This window comes from Oryzias latipes, chromosome 20, assembly GCF_002234675.1.
Source record: "Oryzias latipes chromosome 20, ASM223467v1".
Taxonomy (NCBI): domain Eukaryota; kingdom Metazoa; phylum Chordata; class Actinopteri; order Beloniformes; family Adrianichthyidae; genus Oryzias; species Oryzias latipes.
In genome coordinates this window covers 17,228,554-17,235,681 of record NC_019878.2, presented here as the reverse complement: position 1 = coordinate 17,235,681, position 7,128 = coordinate 17,228,554, and the positions used below count along the sequence as shown (strand labels likewise).

General features: G+C 41.0%; 1 long non-coding RNA gene across 1 annotated transcript in view; it reads right to left on the bottom strand.

Annotated features, from left to right (window-relative positions):
- Positions 1–423: 423 nt before the first annotated feature.
- Positions 424–7,128, bottom strand: part of LOC105356685 — a 28,750-nt gene continuing 22,045 nt past the window's right edge. The window contains exon 4 of the long non-coding RNA XR_002872384.1: positions 424–613. This is a non-coding gene — a long non-coding RNA (uncharacterized LOC105356685). The remainder of the gene's footprint in view (positions 614–7,128) is intronic.

Sequence of the window (7,128 nt, the reverse complement as noted above, 5' to 3'; positions counted from 1 at the left end):
GGTGATGTTCATTAGCTCTGGCTTCCACATTAAAATTAGGACAGGAGGGTGACACCATTATAGTGAGATTCACTCTTTTCAACACGTCTGTTTGGCTCCTTTGCCATGCACACACACTCAGATACACAGTGCTCTGTCATAATTGATCTTCTTTGCTCTTTGCACAAATTTATGTGATTGCTGGAAAGCGTTTTTTAAAACTTGTTCATCTAACAGAATAAAAACTCTAGCACTCATTCGATTTAAAGATTGTTTTCCAGGAGTTACTATGAATTCAAACATAGTCAAAATCTGAAACAAAACTAAATCCATAAAAACTTCATCCCTTTGATAAAAATCTGTCACGTTACTGGAGCATGAAAGCCCGCCGTTGGTGTAACACTTGCTTGGCTGATCCTCCTGATGTGTTGAGTACTACTTCAGTGTATCCGTCTGAGCAGAGGTCTTTAACAGCCATGAATGCCAACTATGGGGGGAGGCAGGGCAGGCCAAGCGTAACCACGGCAGCCCAATGTCCTTGGCTCCTTGGCGGCCTTCACCTCACACTCCCTGCACAGTAGATTTTATGGCTAATTTCCGGCAATTTATCCTGGCACTTTCAGAAGAGAGATTCCTGCGGGAATAATGTGCATAATTTGCATAAATCATCCTGATAGAATGCATATCAGCGTGTGACTCCCCCCTGTCTGATTCTCCAGCATTTACTTTGTAATCAGAACTGACTCTTTTCCACCAACGAATGCACGACAGCAAAAAAGAGGGGAGTCAGACTTTTGGTTGGTGAATGAAACAGAAATAAAGACCCAGAAGAGTTTTCGTGTCTGCTCTCCAAAAGCCACAGTTCAGCAAAAAACCTCACGATCCAGGAGGCAAAGTTTAGTCAGCAATTCTCTCTTCAACTCCTGCTTTGGAGAGCGATTGCATTAGATCAGGTTCTTCATTTGAACTCCTTTTAGTGGGTCTGCAGGCCTTTTTTCCCCCCGCAAAGGCTCCTATGTAAGCAAACAACTGTCTGAGGGGAAGAGACGAGGGTCAGTGAGAGGCTACCCCCCTCTTGCTGTGATCTAATCTGACATTCAGTGAGAACGTGCATAGCCTCTTGGAGTGCCTTCCTCAAAGTTATGATCTGCGTCAAATCAACCTCATTAGTGGGCAGAGTGAGATGAGAGACAGACAGGGAGAACAGAAAGTGGATTTTGGATTTCAGTGCATGCAGAGACATAAAGGTGTGTGGGCCTGATGGGGATGCAGTGCAGCAGAAGATATACGGTGGGTTCACTAATCTAAGTCGACACGCAGACAGAACACAGTTGCTCGTGGAACAAACGATGCACCCCGTGCATGGTTTTTGAGCTGATGGACAGTAAAAGTGAACGTGTGCGCCATTGTTTGGCCGAATTGTTACATTCTACCCAACAAGGTCCTTCAACTGGCCTTCATCCCAGACTGTGAAGATCTCAGATGGTATGACTGGTGACAACGGGACAGTTGTCTGCTGAGTGGACGTTAATCACAATAATACAGGGCAGACCGATCACGACTCACTGATCAAGCGCTTAATGACATGCTTGCCATAACCAACCCGCTGCTGAGGGATTCACACACCAAGACTAGCTCTTTTGTGGGGGCAGGAGGAGGACATCGGTTATGAGGCTGGTGCACAGCCATCCAGACAATAATTACTCGATGACTGTGGTCACATTAGGTATCAGTCAAAGTAGATTAATTTCGACTGATAGCATTGGTTCCTCCTAAATGCAGATTTTCTTAATAAGAGTGAAATTGTCTCACTGAGAGGGTGGTGGACTATGAGGTCTGCTGTATGGGGGTAAGTTCAATTATTTATCTGGAGTGACAATGTCTCCTTCTTCACATGAGCCAAGCTGTATTTTTGAATAACAGCCTAGAATTAACACACAAATGTGTTTTCCCAGGTCCTCTGATCCAGCGTGGGTTTGTATGCCGAGAACGTATGCACTGGCACAAATGAGGCTGTGTGTGATAAGGGTAGGCCTTTCAGTAAATACCCAGAGACCCCAAGAATTACCCAGAGCACAGAGGACAGCATCTGTTTGTGTGCTTGTGCCGAGCAAACAAGGCAATTTAGAGAACACCAAGGGAGCTGCTAATAAACACAACCTTATTCCCCCTTCTACCTGCACCTGGCTCTGAATATTACAGTGCCACAGCAAGGATACACGTCTGTCTTAGTATATCTGTGTGTGTGATGCAATGCCAAATCCTGCTTGACCCGACGGCAAGCGCTGCGTGTGCGTTTTTTTTTCCAAACTTGCATGTGAAAGGGGAAGCGTGCCACGTGTGTGCAACCATTCATCATTCTGCAGCGAGAGGCCTGCCAGAGCTGCTGGGTAACGGCAGGTCTGCGCCCCGTCACATGCTGGTGTCTTTTGTCTGTCCGGTCAAAGTGATGCCAACTTGTCTATCCTGGACATATGGCACAGAAGCAGCACTTTGCCTCTCACAAAGGTGAGTGAATTCAAAGAAACTGGGGTACAAACTGTAGTTTCTCTGTTAAGTTAACAAAAAGAAACCCACAAACACTTAAAAATCTAACAGCATAAATGTATTTTAAATTCAGTTCAGTTTGTTCTGCCTAGCCTGCAAGTGTAGTGATAAACACATCAGACAGAGACATGCAGCTTTGCAGTGAAGTGCAGTTAATGTGACAACCAGTAAAACCAGACACAAAATGGCCGTCCAGTGCTATACCCCGCTTTGGCCTTCACTTCAAATCTCACTGCAAAACCTGGCCTGGGAGTGAAGCTTTTCAAGGTTTTATACGTGAAATTCATTTTAAAAAATTCGATCGGACTTTTTGAAGACCCACTCCGATGAAAATCTTGTTATTGGTGTTTTTAACATGTTCTTGTGGCAATTTTGTCACGATTGAGGACATGTATAAAGAAAATTAGGCTCCAAATTGTATTTCTGAGTATTTTGTTATTCAAATTGTTGTGAATCAGAAGCAGACAAAAAAATTTTGTTGGAAAATGCTTGTAGTTGTGTTGTAGAAGCTACTATGGCTGCCCACAAGCTCCCTTCTCCGTTCCATTCAGATGCATCCACTTGTCGACAAATAGATCCATGTACGTCTTCGTTTTCCTCATCTGAGCTGGCGTTTAGCTCAAAACTGTAGGCTGGATAGCTTCAATATTGCATGTTAGGTTGGGGTTGTTAAGGACTCTAAGTTAGTGGGAGTGTGTGCAAATAAACAGGTGATGAAAAGCGGGGGCAGGCTTGCTCCGTGTCAACATTTTTGATGAACTAGTGTTGCTCTTCAGAAACTATGTCCTAGAAAACACCATATTTTTTTATTTTTGCTGAAAACTTCATAATAATTCAAAGACCATGGGGAATACTTTTAGAAAAGATCAAAAGGTGAAACTCCAACAACTTGATATCAGCGACATCCACTGATGTTCTGTCACGGTGGTGGCATCATGACATGTTCACTGATTAAAGGTTTCTATCGTCTTTCATTTCCACCAAAACCGGTCAATGTCCTGGTTTTTCCAGTCATATCCTGATTACCTGAATCTGGTGTGTTCCTCCACCGACAAGCAGCAAAGATGGGTACAAGGAAAATTAAAGCAGGACAACCCCCTTTAAAATCAATGGACTTCAAGCTGCCTTCTTCCCTCATCATATACCTGGCAGCCTACGACAGCACTTAACTTTCTAAGAGCCATCAAACCAAGAACATCCTGAAATAAAAGGATGGAAAAAATAAGTGTAAAAGAGGAGATTCATTTGAGTTATTACATTGATTAGATTTCCAGAATGCTAATTAAAAGATGTTAGGACATGGGCTCAGCCAAGGATCAGTGGGTGCTAATGAGGACCAATAGGCTTCTGTAATCTGTGCCATAATGAGAATGGTTGAAATGTAAAGTTTGCAGGGAGGCGAGCTGGGAGGCAGAGAGATGGGAGGGTGGAGGAAGGCCGGCCACGTTGTCATTTCAGCCAGTTATGGTGAGGATTCACAGCCGATGGGAGTGAAAATAAAATGAGGGAAAGCAGAGATATTCAATTACACTGAAAGGAAATTTGCACAGTAAAAATATTTTATTATTAGGTAATTAACAGGCTGGTTTAACGGCTGAAGGTCACATGCACTCTTGTCTGGCATTACGACAGGGGCCATTCTAACAAGCCAATATCCTTTAATGGGAAACCAGTTATCTCAAAGCACTGCTCCTTCACTTTCTGCTGCTCTCTTGTGTAATTCATGGTTAACAGGAAAAAAGTTTTACATTCAATCTAAAAAAGTGGATTTTGTCCGTTTTTACTGTTAACTAAAAGTTAAGTCTGTTATATTTATAAATGGTAAAATTAACTGCATACATTCAGTTGACAAACGAGTTTATTGATAAATTGAATGAAACCATGAAAGCTTTACATTTGGTAAGGCAGAACTTGCTAAGATTTCAATTATCACTAGTTTGTAGACTTCAGAGGTCGCTAACATTTAACCCCTTGATGTCTATTGATGCAAATATGCATCAAACCATATAAGCTCAACTATAACCTTGATTTTCCATTTACTTGAACGCAAAAGCGCAAGTGAAATGTTTGTTCTTTGATAGCTGGAAGCACCAACACCAAAAAAGCCGTTCTGGCCAGTTTCATGGGTCAATCCCAGCGAAAGCCACTGAGACACCATTTAGATAATATATATCATGTATTACATTAAGTCATTCATTAATAAATATTTTAATAAATGAATAATAAATATGTTATATTTTTCTTTATGTAACAATTTTAATGTATTTTATTTTGACAGCAGCAAATACAACTTCCTTTCAAAATAAAATCCACTCTGTGTTAAATGAGATCATTCCGTAGCAGCAGATTTTTCTTAAATTTAAAAAAATACAAAAAAGCTAAGTTTTACATGGCATTTACTATGGTTGTCAATTTGGTGCCCTGTCCCCCTTTTTGTCCTTTTACTACTGATTATAAATGTGAAAACGTTTGTGTAGAATCCTTTTTTTTATATCATAACTGTCAGCATTTTTCTTCAAAGCCAAACATCTGCAAGGGAGGAATAATAGCCTCAGGTTGCAGACCCCTGTACTCAATCGTTGCTTTCTCTTTTAGTTTAACAGCTCTCATTTGTAAATTGCTTCAACTCGAATTCGCTGATCCATCTAAATACAGAGGGAGGGATGATTATAAACACGGTTTAAGAGGAGGAATCAATCTGAAGCCAAAGAAAATGACAGAATAATACACAGCAGATGGTTAAGGAGTCAACTGAAATTAAAGAGGTTGTTACTTATTCAGAGGATGATCGTCTTCAGAAAATGGGTCCTACTGACAGGTACACATCTGAATGACAACAAACAGCCATAATCAGCTGGCTAATTCATCACAATAATGAGCTGTGTTGACATCAGGCTGGTAAATACTTGATCAGAATGTTGGCGGCTCACCTGGCTTAGTGCTTACAGCTTCAGGTGCGTAAAAGCCCTTCTATCACATGTGCATCATGCTTACAGTTTATCGCTTCAGTGTTTTGGGAATTGTAAGAATTTAGCTTCTGAAAGAGACACGTGTGTTCTTGCATTTGAATACCTGGTGTTTGCACAGCAAGCTGGCAGCAGGTACTTGTTTGTGGTTTAGTTCAAATCTAACATGTGGTTGAAATGAATGCAAAGAACAACAAAAATGGGAAGACTAGATGAAAAAATCAGCAAAGTATTATGGGAATCTAGACAAACACTGACAAATCTTAAAATAATATGGACAGATATTTTTTCATTGAGAAAAATAGACTGAAAAATTAATTATAATAAGAAAACATATCAATGAAGTCTTCAAACTTTTTTCATTGGCGATGACAAACGGCAGCAAAAGGCATCATGTTTAAATGTGTTTAACCAAGCTTAGGGCCTAATATCCAACCAGCCTTATGGTGCAGAATGAAAATTGCAGCGGTAGTATGACAATGCTGATAGGCTATAAAACCATGTCATTTAATACCCCCACTCAGTCCTCCCCCTTGTGTGGCTCTGCAGTCCACCCACCATTAAGTCGATTCATCACCTGTTAAGAGAAGACCGTGAGACAGATCAAGTCTATCATTCTCTCTTTAGGATGTGGTTGGTGCTCTGATGATCATGGATGTTAACGCAGAGGCCATCCAAACACAGAGCCTTCAATAAAACAAAGCTAATTCATCAGATTTACACAGATTTAAAATATAAAATCGGTTTGAACTTGTTTTCATTAAGGTGTTATGCTTAAAATGACCTCTGGAAAGGGCTTCACATTTGCATTGTTGGTCGGGGCTCCTATGATGAAAAACGTCGGGCACATATTTCACTCAGCCTGTCAAACCCACTCACACCCCTTTGCAGGAAACTTCATTCCACTGCTTCACTACAGTGAATCTGATGAAGCACAAAAAAGGCCGTTCAGACACAATCCTAATAGAGAAATATAGTGGGTTTCCTTATATTTATTTTTTATTTTGCTAAAATTCAATTTGACTCCAAAAGATTGAATATGAAGTCTTCTTAAAGGTTGTTTAGTCTTTTTGACGCTAGTCCAGCTCCAGATTTATGCAATCACAGGCTTGTTAGGAAGATTTCTCTGGTTTATTGACAGTGATGTGCACTGGGGTTTGGCAGATGTGACATGAAGTGGAGTTCTGTGACACCACCTCGCAAAAGCAATTAGAGATCCATACTCCCAGACAGGACAGGACTTTGCACTTTGGTAGAGGGATACAAGCTTTTTTAATGCTTTTATTAACATGACATGCAAGTCCTATGGTTTGTATTCAGATGACAGTCATCACCAGAAGAGGTTGCAGCAATCAGGGAAACTGTGCTCTACTGACAAGTCGGGACATCAAAACCCATTTTCCAAGCGATCGGATTGGGAACTATGAGAGATTTTAAAAGGCTGACCCCCTCCCTCCAATACACACAATTCACAGGACCTAACTAAAATCACACCATGTATCAGACAATGCTGTGGCAGCTGTAAGGAAGCAGAGCTGGATGGTTAATTAGAAATGAGTCAGTTTCAGTTGAGCAGGCTCAAACACACACACTTACTCCCCAGCATTAAATGAACGTCAACTGGCTAAAGTAATTA